The sequence below is a fragment of the Papio anubis genome, unplaced genomic scaffold (assembly GCF_008728515.1).
Source record: "Papio anubis isolate 15944 unplaced genomic scaffold, Panubis1.0 scaffold263, whole genome shotgun sequence".
Lineage (NCBI taxonomy): Eukaryota > Metazoa > Chordata > Mammalia > Primates > Cercopithecidae > Papio > Papio anubis.
The window spans coordinates 70,118-84,711 of record NW_022162709.1 but is presented as its reverse complement, the minus strand read 5'-3'; the positions used below and the strand labels follow the sequence as shown (position 1 = coordinate 84,711).

Sequence of the window (14,594 nt, the reverse complement as noted above, 5' to 3'; positions counted from 1 at the left end):
CAACAAATGCTGGAGAGGATATGGAGAAATAGGAACAATTTTACACTGTTGGTGGGACTGTAAATTAGTTCAACTATTGTGAAAGACAGTGTGGAGATTCCTTAAGGATCTAGAACCAGAAATAAAATTTGACCAAGCAATCTCATTACTGGGTATATCCCCAAAGGATTATAAATCATTCTACTGTAAAGACACATGCACAAGTATGTTTATTTCAGCACTCTTCACAATAGCAAAGTATTGGAACCAACCCGAGTGCCCATCAATGATAGACTGGATAAAGAAAATGTGACACATATACACCATGGAATACTATGCAGCCATAAAAAGGATGAGTTCATGTCCTTTGCAGGAACATGGATGAAGTTGGAAGCTATCATTCTCAGCAAATTATCACAAGGACAGAAAATCAAAAACCACATGTTCTCACTCATAAGTGGAAGTTGAGCAATGAGAACACATGGACACAGGGAGGGGAACATCACACACTTGGACCTGTTGTGGGGTGGCATCTATGGGAGGGATAGCATTAGGAGAAATAGCTAATGTAGATGACGAATTTATGGGTGCAGCAAACCACTATGGCACGTGTATACCTATCTAACAAACATGGACAGTCTGTACATGTACCCCAGAAGTTACAGTATGATAAAAAATAAAATAAAAAAATGAACTTTTATGCATTTTTCTTTCAGTTTTATAATTTAATTTAGTAATAGAGTCATGAAATAATCTTTGGAACTCTAACTCCAAATATTTGAGTATTAAAACTTAACTTCTAACAAAAGTAGCCAAGTTTCAACTTCTTGTCAGCCATGTGGGAGAAGAAAAATGATGCTGCCTTGACAAGATCTGGAAGTCAGAGAGGGATACTTATAAAAATCATATAGATTACAAATCTTTCACTGGAGGAAGAGAGTCGTACTGATGACATGTTTGGACAAGTATTGTATGTAATGATCACTGTAGAGTGCTGTTCATAAATCTCTTTAGATTCCAACATAGAGGAAGCATTGACTTCTTAGAAACATAGGCATGTTACTGCAGGATATTTACAATGTAATTGTCACTTAATGTCTGCCAGATTCAGTGTAAACATTGCTGCTTGAGCTACCTCAGAGTTCCTGAACTGTACCTACTCTACTCTCAGTATTTCCCATTTCAGCTTACCTCAAAATTGCTACCTTTGATGCATCTCCCTCACTTACAGAATGTTTACTTCTGCTTTTTTGTCCTCATGACTTTACCTCAAAAAACTTTATTCATCACTCAAGCCTCAGTTCCTCCTTCATGAAGAAATCAATGATTGCCCTAATTAGCCATGAGTGATATTGTCTTCTTTTCTGGATAATACATCTCAGTGATTCATCAGGCCCAAATGTGTACCAACCATTTACTTAGGGATCTTGGTAGAATATTGCAAAAGTATATTATGAGAAACATTTTTTGGTTTTGTCACAAACTGTCTTGTTACCTGAGACTGCAACCTGTGAGGTGCTGTCAAAATCTAAAATATTGTATAGTTAAATAATAAAATGGGAGAAAGAAAATATGAATCTTTGCAAGATCCCAAATTTGCAGCAAGAGACTTTGCCTCAATTGTAACAGCAATAGCTTTATGACTTTGAGGATGTTATGTAGCTCTGTTAATCTTGTTGTCCTCATGTGTAAAAAAGACAAAAATATCTGAGTATTGTTATGAGGATTAAATCACATGAAATATATATCAAATCAATTACAGCATCTGGTACATAACAGATACCTGATAAGTTATACTGTACTAATTCATAAATTAACATTTATTTATTTTCAATTTTCATACTCCAGCTACACATGCAACACCTGGAAATAATAACAACTTTGATCACTTGAGCATGTTATCCCAGTAGGTAATACACAATATATGTATTTTATGTATATATTAGTTTGTACACCCACACACACAGTATGTCAGGCAATTATAAATTATAAATCACCTGGCAGTATGTGTGTGTAGGTGTATAAACTAATATATACATAAAATAGCAGAAAATATATATTCTGAAAAAAATTAATAAAGGAAAATAAAAAGTGATGGTATACATGTCTATATGTCAATATCTAAAATCTAAAATAATATCTAATATCTAATATCTAAAATTGCATACCTATGCAAACATCCAAATGGGAATCTACTCACTTAAGGATTCAGTTGAATGAGAACTAAAGTGATTAGATAATAAAACATTAAGAGAAGAGCATTAAGAAACACAGAATTTTAAGAAATGAAAGAGCCAGCAGTATATGTAGCAAAAAGAAGTTAAGGAGAAAGACAAATGAGGAAAAGATTAACTTATCCTTTCACCTAAATTTATCTATATATTATGTTCACAAAATTATTTAAATATTACCTATCTCCCAGAAGTGTATTTGTTTACAAATTATCCAGTGTCCACCTTCAAAAAATGTGGAGCCAGTAAATAGACTGCAGTTTAATAATCAAAGCAAAGGCAAAGCAAAAATAAGATATTTATTATCTTTCTAGGTTCAACTGACAAACCAAGTCCATCTAGATAATCTCCATTTCTATTAAAATGCCAACCAACTACCTGATCACAGGAGTTATATATACCATCATATTCATAGGGTCTGCCTGTGAGAACCTTTGAAGAGGAGGGTGTTATATAATGTTTGCACACCAGCGGATGAGAAACATGGGGACTATCTTAGAATCCTGCCTGTCAAAATATCCCAGTTAAGTCCATAACTAGCATTTGAAATTTTTAGAATATGTGTTGTAAAATAATTTTTTCCATAGATTAAACAATTTAAAGATCATATGTTTCAGATATGTAATTTCATATATAAGTTTGATAATAATGGCATTGTGAGTGACTATGAATGGTGTGTGTGTATATGTGGGTGTGTGTGTGTTACTGAAGACTAAAGTTATAAATTGCCTGACAAAATTAAAAAGAATAAACTTTCCTACTGCCCTTCAAACTTTTCTATTTCCCTTCAAACTTTCCTATTGCCCTTCAGTTCACATCATGGAAAGTTTCCCTTCTTTTGAATCACCTTTAGTTGTGACCTTGAAGTTTTTTCTTGTGGCAGGGTCCAAAAATTCCACTGATGAAACACAGAGCCCTATTCATGTAAACTGACACTGAACCATTCAGGTAAAACAGATGTGTATATCTTACATTTTCAGCACAATTAACAATGGCCATGTCATGCAATTTTATAAGTTATGAACCTACTGAGGTATGATCAATGTGTTTTATGAAACATACCTCTTTTGTATCCTGATATCACTTGACACAGTTATAATCTATAGTAAATATGTAAACAGCAATTAAGTTGAAACAGAATTATCATCCTTAATTTACTTCACATATATTTATGTGTCTATTTTACATGTTAAATCACACATGATGGAAAAGCATATAAACTTAAAAGCAATGGAAAGAAAAAAAATGTAACTGGTTTTAGGCACCTGAAATAATTAAACAAATGATTCTTATGCATCTAAAATATGTCACGCAAATACACTAACATATTGAATTTATGTTTAAAATGTATAGAAATTGTGTGTGATGTATATTAATATCCCTATTTTCAGTTGATGAAATTAAAGTCCAAAGAGGTTGCAGAACTTCCCCTGATAGATAATTAGTAGGTGAAAGAACTGGAGCTTGAACATAGATATGCCTGACCTCAAAGCCTGTGCTCTCATCTTACAGAGGTTACCTGCAGGCATCTTCCAACATTATACTTAAATCTCTCTGATACTCTCTTTTATATGTTCTTGTTTATGTATGTATTTATGCTTTCTCCACTAGAATATAACCTCCACTGACATCAAAGTCCTTGACTGTTTTTATTGTTCTATTTTCTGTCAGTGCCTGACTCATAATAGAAACTCAGTAAATGTTTGTGGAATGAATGATTAAAGTATAGAACCATTTTAGAAGCTCAATTTGACTGTCAGTGTTGAGGCAATTTAAGGATAACAAAGATAATTTATTAGATTGTCTAGGTTTCATTTGTGTGGCCATAAAGGGAAAAACAAAATTATATTTGCATAAGCAAAAGTTATTGCAATAGTTGTCTAAAAAATTATATTTACTCTTTAGATAACATTGGCTACTCTCTTTAGATCTTAGCTATAGTTGCAGTAAATGCCTGTTTTCTCTCAGTGACCCCACCTCTTACTGTGTAATGTAGCGTAGCTTTTTTGAATGAAGAGGTTTTCTTTTAAGAATTAAATTCTGTTGTTTCCAAGGGAACTTCCCTAGAAGTAAGTCCATTGGTTTAATTCTATATTCAGTGATTCACATTATAACTCTAAACCCATGTTTTATTGGATAAATCTTTAAATATATAAACACAATTTGGTATCATCTTGAAACCTATATTTTCTCAAACATTTTTTCTTTCCAAAGCAAAACATTAGTATCAAAAATTTGTTGCAGAATCAGGAGGATCAGAGAGACCTTGGGATACAGCAGGATCTTTATTGAGTGCACTCAGACCCAGTAGATTTAACATACAAACACTAGGCCCAGAACAACGACAGCACTTGACTTTTATACACACTTTAAAAAGAGGGTGGGCTAACTTGAAGCAAGCTTACAGTTACAGTTGAGCAAAAACAAGGATACAGAGGCAGAACAATTAATTAAATTGTGACAAGTTCATAACTTAGGATTACACATGACCATTGCCAAGCAAACCAGATGTCTGTTATCTTGGTTTTGCTTTAAAGAGCCTTGCACTGGTTTATCTTATAACCTTCACTATGGTGCCTAGACAGCTGTAGTTCAGGCCTGCTCAGGCTTCATGTGACATTCTCTGTACTTTTTACATAAACAAAATACTTGAAGTTACTAGTTACAGAGAACAAGAATCTATAAACTCATATTATAAAACAAAGGAAAATTTGTTTTTTTTCTCGCTATGTTGAGAGAGTGCTGGGAGAGTCTCCAGAGCACATTCCTTTGTGTCCTGGCTTCTTAGATAGTATTATCAAGACGTTCCCTGGGTCTGGGCTGTGCCTGTTGCTGTGTCTCAAACAAGTTAGCCTAATACAGGAAAGCTTATTTCTCTTTTTAATTTTGTTTTTTTTTTCTTTCTTTAATTTCCCACCTAATTTTTTTTTGTTATATTTTACCTTCATTGTTAAAGAGAAGCATTAGTAAGAAATGTTTTGCAGTACCTCTACTCAGCACTTTCTTTATTTCCTTTCCTTCTCTTCTCTCTACCTTTCCTCTTATTTTTCTATATTTGGTAATTGCATCGCTGTTGATTCTGTGACATAAAATAATGTCAGTATCAACTGATCATAAGTATTGTTTTGTAATCATTAATGATAGTGATAACAATAATCAAATGAGGAGAAAGAAAAGGAGTGATTACTATTTGTTAATCTATGCTGAATACTTGTTTATGTTTTCTTATTTTACCCTTAAATCAACTCCATAAAGAAATAGATCCATTTTACAGCCAAAGAACCTGAAGCCCAGAGAAAAATAACTTGGTCATCAATGGATAAGTATCAGAGCTAAAACATAAACCAAAGTCTACTTCACTCCAAAGCACTTTTAACCAATAGTCAAAACTACTTTTATACTACAGTGTTGGTAATGGGCCAAATTTGTCCTGCCTTCCTTCACAACAGTTCTCTGGAATTTTTGATATTCCAGGGCCTATTTGCAACAGAGTGAGGGAACTCTATGAGAAACCCACCCTTTGTGTCTCACCAAATTGAGCTCTATTTCAGCAAAGGTTTAAGTGTAGTAAAAGGCTTTATTAAAGCACAAAACCTATGCAGTATAGTACTGTGGCCTTATCTCTGGTGTGTCTCTGAGACTCACTAACAATTTTATGAACCATCTTATGAAATTTCCACAATGCCTGTGAAGCACAGAAAGAGTAAATTTAAAGATACTATTCATTATGAGATAAAAGTATCAAAAAAGCTACAGCTGTCTTCTAGCCACAAAATATTTTCTTTAATGTTGAAATGTAGTAGGTTTTCATTGTTCAGATGATCAAAGACTTATCTCAAATAGTTGGTTGTGCTAACATTAATGAAATATATTCCATAGCAAATCCCATAGTGTCTTCCTCATGACAATGACCTCAGTGAAGCTTTATTCATAAAGAGTTTTAAGTCAAAGATATTCAAGAAATATGTACATTATATCTCCTTCTTAGAGATTTATAACATATTGTGCATTATGAAGTGAATATCAAATTTCATAGGTACATTTGAATTGCTAGCATGCCGATTAAAAATGCAAACCCCATATTTGTAGGACAGAATTATCACCCTGGAGTGGTTTTTTAGCAGTCATCTCCTGTGATTATGTGATCAGATCATTCAAGATCAAAACTTTAAGATATTGTATGTTGAGGTTTCTGAGAAGAACTACAATAAATACAACTGTTTAATGTTGAAATCAATTTTTCCCTAAACTTAAATGACATGAACTCCACTCTTACCAAGTGCATTTTGGGAAATCCTACACTATTCAAATGACTTTCTCTATGAACTACATTTTTTGAGCTTGATTTTTTACAATTAGTTAATTTTCCAAAGGGTAAATGCAAGAATAATAAAAACAACAGCCAGTTGGTTTATTACAGCAAAACAGAGTAATTATAATATTCCTAGAGAAATGTGAGGTTCCAATTATAAATTATACCACAAGAAAAAATAAAAATATTTTTCCTTAGGCAGGGTAGAAGACTCCTCTATGTATATAAAGGAATACATAATATTTAGAATACTTAAAAAATATTTAGAATTAGGTAGTTTAAAAGTATTTAGAATAAGCTAGTTAAGAATTCAGCTATTTTTAGTCTTATAGTGACAATCTCACTTTTTCTGTATACTGTAGGCTTATTTAGAAGAACCAATTGTGTATAAAATGTGCCTAAATATGGCCAAAGAAAGCAGGCATTTGTGAAAATTGCTGCAGCACACCAACATGGCACATGTATACATATGTAACAAACCTGCATGTTGTGCACATGTACCGTAGAACATAAAGTATAATAAAAAAAAAATTCTAAAGTATTGAACTATTACATGGCCAATATTTTAAAATTATTTATTATTTATTTAGAGATTACATATCGACCACTTTTTGGTAGGCATCTAGCTGTGATCTAGTGGCGATAAATGTTGTCTCTGTCTTAAAGTTATTCACAATATATTGGGGAGGCAGGCATGATTACATATATAAAAACAACGGTAAGTGCTAAAGTTGTTATAAGCATTACTTTTACAGCCCAGAAGGGTGACTGAGTCTGTCTAGCAGTAGAAAAGATGAAATATGGCAGAAATGAGTAGTTGGTTTTCAGGGGCCTGCAGTGAAGGAAGTGGGGTAGCACACACATGGGCAAAGAAATGTACAGATACATGGTTTGTGTTCAATTAAGAGCAATATAATATGAGAATAGAGGGAGCATGTAAAATAACCTTTAAAATCTGAATTAGAGTAGGTTTAATCTTCTGTAGGCCTTTTTATCTTCTACTCAGAATTTTCAGAGTTTAAAGTCAATTTAGCTCTCTATCCCCTGGTTCATTGCTTGGAAAGAAACTTATTTTTTTGATATCAGTGGGCCAGTGGTCTTGAATTTTATATATAATTTTATATATATATATTCTTTTTTGATACAGGATCTCATTCTGTAGCCCAGGTTGGAGTGCAGTGGCATGATCACAGCTCATTGCAGCCTCAACCTCCCAGGCAGAGGTGATCTTCCCCCTTCAGCCTCCCAGGTAGCTGGGACCACAGGCATGTGCCACCACCACACCCAGCTGCTTTTGCTTTTGTTTTTGGAAAGAGGATGTTTCACCATGTTGCCCAGGCTGGTCTCAAACTCCCGGGCTTAAGCAATCCACCCACCTCAGCCTTGCAAAGTGCTGCAATTACAAGTGTGAACCATTTCACCTGGCCTAGTGTTCACAAATTATTAAACTGTTAGGCTCTGTCTTGCACATGGAAAAGATTATGAGAAATCTAACACACACACACACACACAAATGCAGATTCTTACACCACGTATGTTGCTGTTAATTTAAAAGTATGTATATAATAAAGAAGAAGAAAGACAGGAAGAGAGGAAGGAGGAAAATTATCAGTAAGTGAAAAAAGGAAGGAAGAGAGGAGGGAGGGAGAGGGGAGGGAGGGAGGATTGAATATTTTAACCCTGGTTAAAATGGAAGTGAAGCCCAAGTGGATCTTTTTTTTTTTTTTTTTTCATTGCTAACACTTCATCTTCCTTTAAACTGTTGAAGCTAATAAGTAAGATCAGATATTCTGGCCAGTAAAATTCCTGGGATCTTAGTTCCAGAAATATTATCTTTCAAAAAAGATGATGAGGATTTTATGCAAGACAGATTGGTGGTCATATTAGTTACATTGCTTCCTAGCTTGCAATATTGATGTTCCTACAGGCACTCAAATAATTGACATGTATGAATCACAGAGTCTGGATTCATTGCAGATATAGTAGTTTTATAATCTTTTACTTCTTTTTAAATGTTTTCCAGGGAAATAATTTTCCACTGGAATCGTACTTCTTTGTAGTAGCTGACTGCCATAAGCACCACTGTGATCCCCACACCAGCCAGGAATGTTTGATCTCTCCTTGAAATCCCACTGCTGTGGTGAAGATTTTTGTCCGAAGCTTTTGATTTTTCAGTATGGATCAAAGTGATAGAATCTTCTCAACAGGAAGAATTCAAGAGAGTGTTTTTACCCCCCCGCTTTCTTTATTTAACTTCACTGATGTATTTTCAATTACTATTTTTGTAGGAAGGCAGAACCTGTTCAATGACGCACAAAGAAAGTCCTCCAAGTAATGCCACTGCAGAAACTGAGCCTATCCCACAGGTATGTGTTTGTTTTATTTTGATTATGTCAAAAAGCACTTCTTGAATCCATTGTATTTAACATTCTTCTCTCTTGCTCTAGCTGGGGCAGGATGTTGTACTTGCTAATACTATATAGCTAATACTATATACTATATAGTGTCTTCACCTGGTGCCCCTGGGCTTTTCCAAGGCTGCTCTGCTTTCTACTAAGCTTTTGGCTTGACTATGTGAGGCCTTCAGAAGGTCAAGGGAGAAGGGAGTTCTCCCTCACTTGCACCCTCCCTCTCACAGACCAGGAAATAAAACAAAAATAAACAAGGATGATCAAACAGGCCTATATTTCTTTTTGGACAAAGTAGATTAAAGAGGATTTGAGGAAGCAGACGAGGTGAAAAGAAGTACATATTGCTTACAAAAGCAAACAAAATAAACACAAGTCGAGAGCTTAATTCTGAATTTTTATTTGTAATTTATTATACTTGACCAAAAATATTGTATCATTGACATTCTTAATATTTATTTCACTTAATACTAAAATGTTGAGTTAGATATAACTTATTCTCAAACTTTGAATTAGATTAAAACAGAATTGAATGGTTTGGGCAAAGTTTTCTCAAAATAGTTTTTGAAACATTTTGCTCTTTTTAGACAAAATATTGTTTTGTAGTTTTATGGAATATAATTAACATCTTTACATTTGTTTCATTTCTGTCCAGTGTTCATTTTCTCTAAGGTATTTGTTGAGATCTATGAATTTTCATTCTTATTCTGTTAGACTTTTCAATTTTTACCTTAACATGTATTTATTTTGATTCTTTTAATTGTCTTTTCTGTATTGTTTAACAGAAATTGCAAATGCCTCCTTGTTCTGAATGTGAGGTGAAAAAAGCCCCAGAAAAACCATTGACCAGCTTTGAAGGGATGGCAGCTAGAGAAGAAAAAATACTGTAAATACTAAGAAACTGTGTTAAAAACGTCCATTTGCTATTGTCTTCATACTCTTTTTAGACCACAAGCTTGATGGAAATACTAAGTTTCTAAAGCATGCAACTTTTTCACAATTTTATGTAACTTTATAAAGTAGTCTACAAATTTTCAAAGATTCCAGACCAATTATGATCCTTAAGCAATAACCTAATTGAAATGAATATCCACAGTCATAAAAATTTTGTTGTCATCGGTAAATTGCCCCATATAAATTGGTCTGGTTTAACTCAAATGCTATCTAACATGTAATTCTCCTGGTTCGTTTGGATATCTAGTACTTCTATGATGTAGTTACCAAAATCAACTGGAGGATAATAAAATATTGTGGGTTCTCAGCATTCTTAGAATCCAAATTACAATCATATCTATAAGGGTTTAGTCCACATGAGCCAACTGAAGTCACTTTCCTCAAGGTTGGAATTTGTGCCAACCTAAATACGTTGTTTCTTTGATGGTGTTTATTGCTATTGGTATTATTTTGAATTACTAACAATCATTTTGTCTAAACAATGCTAAGATAATTCTGGGTCAAGAATTTTGTCAGCTAACATAATTCATTAAGTATTTTTGGCATCATATAGACAAAATATTTGGATGAATGACTAAATTTCTGACAAGATTAAATATTTTGGCATTCTATAGACACATCTCTTATGTATGTCTACTGCAATTACTCCAAGTTAATAACCAAATTGTCTGAAATACTTGGCAGGATTTTTGGTATGAAGTTGGGTAGCGGAGTAGGGAATGAAGAGTGAGTTCTAAAATACAAATATGAAAGCAGGTAATACCTATTACAAAGCAGGGGTTTGATGAAAGTACAATAGCCATGTTGATTCAATAAACCCAGTTGCATATTTTTTGAAAACAAATGTGTTATTGAAATAAATCAATGGCAGTGTTAATCCTTAAGAGTTCTGATTTTCTATAGGAATATCACTAATCAAATAATTGCACTCATGAATAATTGGAAAGTAGCTCACAAGCAAGTGGAATTGACCCTTGAATAATTATCTGGTTAATAGGTTTCATAGGACATTCAAAGTTGCAGACTCAGTTAACGACTACAGTTAAGTTGTCTAAACTGAAAAATCATTTCTTTTGTTTAAAACCTTTTTGCAACTGTAGAATGCATATTAAACCATTGGTTTTACAGGATGGATCTGTCAAACCACAATATATACATTTGGATCAGTGTATCCTAGAAGATAATTAATAAAAATATATTAAAGGAAATGTGTAATCAATAGATGAACTTAGATTCTGAGATTTAATGGCATACCTCTGATCAAAATGGCATATTGAAATAGATTTAAAGTTTTGGAGAATTGGAAAATATCATTAGCTGTAAAAGTAACATTATCATGTATTTATGTAGCAATTCTATTTTCAGAATGGTTCAGTGTCATTTATTAGCACAGACAGATGCCAACCACAGTGGTTCAACTTAATGATTTTTTGATGATTCCGTGAAAACTTCATAATTTCTACATACTTTAAATTTTGAATTTTTGTTTTTTGTTTTTTTGGAGGGCTAGTGATACATGGTCCATGAGATATTCAACATTTTATTATAAAATAGGGTTTGTGTTAGACAATTTGCCCAACTGCAGGATGAGGTATATGTTCTGAGCACATTTAAGCAGGTTTAAGTTAGGGTGGGCTATGATTTTCCATAGGTTAGGTATCTTAAATGCATTTTAGACTTACAATGTTTTCAACTTTGGATTTGTTTATCTGTATGTAACCCTATTGTAAATCAAGGGGCATTTGCATTTTTCATAAAACCAGCTACCCAAGAAAAAAAGATAATTAGCTTTATGGATGATCTATAGAGCTTTCAGATGAAGTCACCAGGATAAAATAAAAGATCAAGGTCTGAAGTTTCTGCTGACTCCTTCATATTTCTAAAAATAATTTAATTATAGAAACTAGAATACTGCTAGTCTAGCAAGTCCTGTTCCTTGGAATTTTCCCACTGTGCTCAGTGGCCCTAACCATCTCCATAGTTTCATGACAGGGAAGCAGATCATTTATTTTTAATTTATATTCAGTCTCCCACCTCCACCCTGGGGCCCAACTTCCCTTGTAGGCCCTGTGGGTCCTATGGAAAGTTATTCACCATGTCATCTAGCACAGCATGTTTTGAAGCATCTTTGGAATGAAAAAAAAGGAGAATCAGGCTGTTATTTTCTGAAATTGTCATGAGAGATAACATGTTGAACGGTAAGAACTCAGGTTGATATTAATCACGTTTTTATCAAGCTTCATTTTAAAGTTGTTTATTTTCTCTATGTTCTAAATTTCTTTTATTAATTCCTGGCTTGATCAAGTGGGCTTTGGATCCATATGATTTTTTTTTTTTTTTTTTTTTGAAATGAAGTCTCACTCTTGTTACCCAGGCTGGACCGCAATGGTGCGATCTCGGCTCACTGCAAACTCTGCCTCCCGGGTTCAAGTGATTCTCCTGCCTCAGCCTCCCGAGTAGCTGGGATTACAGGTACCTGCCACCATGCCCGGCTAATTTTTATGTTTTTAGTAGAGACGGAGTTTCACCACGTTGGCCAGGCTGGTCTTGAACACCTGACCTCAGGCGATCCACCTGCCTCAACCTCCTCCCAAAGTGCTGGGATTATAGGTGTGAGCCACCGCACCCGGCCAATGTATTTTTTTCCTTTAAATATATATGGCATTATACATCCAGCAAAGTTTACTATGTTATATTCATTGCATCATTTGTTTTAAAAAACAAAAAGAAACTTGTAGCAGGAGACCTTTAAAAATATTTTTAGGAGTTCCTTTTAATAGCTAAGTTTGAGATTCTTTTTTAGTATATTCTATGACTGTACCTTAATGAATACATTTTATTTATCTCAGTTTCTAATTGCTTTAAAATATAATCAGATAAGTTAAAAATGTTTCTCTTACATTTGTGAATTTGTGTATGAGAAAGGGGCCATTTCTTACATCTTTTAATTAACAACTAAATAAACAGATATTGTTTTAAAGGAATTAACACTTAAATCCCAACCGTCCTTATATGGAATAAAATATCAACCTAAATGTTGATTATAGAGAGTATAATTCTATTATGTACCTGTAATGATAAGCAGTGAAAGATTACTTACATTTTGAAAAATATGTAATTGATTCTTATTAAGAAAAAAGATATTTTCCAATGGAATAACTTGTTTTAATAGAGATGCAACCAGAACCAACAATTGTATTTCTCTATAGTTATTTTAAAATAGTAATCAATGCTATGTATTTGATGTATTTGTTTCCAAATTAGAAATTTCTTTTAGCTTTGTGTTTTCTTTTATGTGCATTAAATATGTAAACTGAACCTGTTCCTAAAATGCATTAAATTTAAATGAGTGCTGTGTCTATCCAATGCCAAAATTCTCAGAAGAAAAGTGAATAATTCAGTCATTCATCTGGATGTGGTTTTCTGTGTAATCTCAAGTATCTGAATATTGAAAAAACTAGGTTGCTAACTTTTTTTCATTCCTTATGCAGATGTTTAGCATCATAGTGCTGTTTCAGATACAGATCTGTTTCATAAAATGTCCTCAATTACAAGTCTAAGACAGTTATATGTAAAGAAAATGTACTATTTTAGATGAGCAATGTGGATAACCGAACTAAAACAATATTTGTGAACTTTGCTATAATGAAATCTTTTATTTTTATAGCTCAGGTATTGTAATTAGCACTAATTGCAGCAGAGGCTGAAATAATTATTGACACCATAGCGTACCATAGAATAGGTTGAACTGGCCAGACCTAGAGAGTGAAGAAAACATATACTGTTTACTTAGGAGACATTTTCTTAGTCGTGTGTATAGTCCTAAACTTCCCCAAACTATGTGTTCATTTGGATTGTGTTATATAATATTAACAGTCGAATGATGAAGAATAAAAGATGCTGAAAGATGGCCTATTTTTGTTCAATAAAGATTGTTACAAGAATACAATGTATATTATCTTACATAAACTAATTGAAAAAGCAGATATGAACATTAAAAATGGTACTTGCTTCTGTGTATCAGGATCTAAGAACTTTTCTTAAATAGCATCTTGAAATTTTCTTTAATCCTTCTTTGCCGGTGCCCCCAAAATCTTTTATTTTGCATGTGCTTTCTTTAAAAAATATAGAGTTCCATGGTGACAGGGATTTTGTCTTTTTTTAATTTAAATTTTTATTTTTAATTTATGAATTATTATTGTGATATGTAATAGGTACAATGTGATGTATCTCTATATATGAACACACAAGTAGTGGAATGATTATATCAAGTTAATTAACATATCCATCACCTCACAAATTAATCTCAAGTGCTTAGAGCTAGCTGCCTCATAGAAGATGCTCAAACATTTGTTGAATAAATTAATTTAGATGCTGAAACAGCAAGGGAACAAGCAGGGGAGCAGCAAGGGAGCATGTATTGGCATGAGGACAGAGAACCATAAGAACCAAAAATAAGCATTTTGTTTTGTTTGCTGTGTTGTTTTGTTCTTAGACTATCTTTTTTTTTAACTTTTTTTTTTTTTTTCCTGAAAGATTTAGCAATAGGCCTATGGCTGGGACTTTCTAAGCAGAGTAGATAAGGCACTCCTGGGTAAATTTTGAAATGTAGGTCAATGCAATCAAAATATTTCACGTGGACTTTATGAGTCTTTAATTGACACCCACTTCTGACACACACTTGGACATGCACAGGTTACTTCTTTTAGC

The 14,594-nt window shown here is 33.3% G+C and overlaps 1 long non-coding RNA gene across 1 annotated transcript in view; it reads left to right on the top strand.

Annotated features, from left to right (window-relative positions):
• LOC116272929 overlaps nucleotides 1-13,828 on the top strand; it is a 30,597-nt gene extending 16,769 nt beyond the window's left edge. Inside the window, exons 2-3 of the long non-coding RNA XR_004181452.1 lie at nucleotides 8,811-8,888; nucleotides 9,716-13,828. This is a non-coding gene — a long non-coding RNA (uncharacterized LOC116272929). The remainder of the gene's footprint in view (nucleotides 1-8,810; nucleotides 8,889-9,715) is intronic.
• Nucleotides 13,829-14,594: the final 766 nt, after the last annotated feature.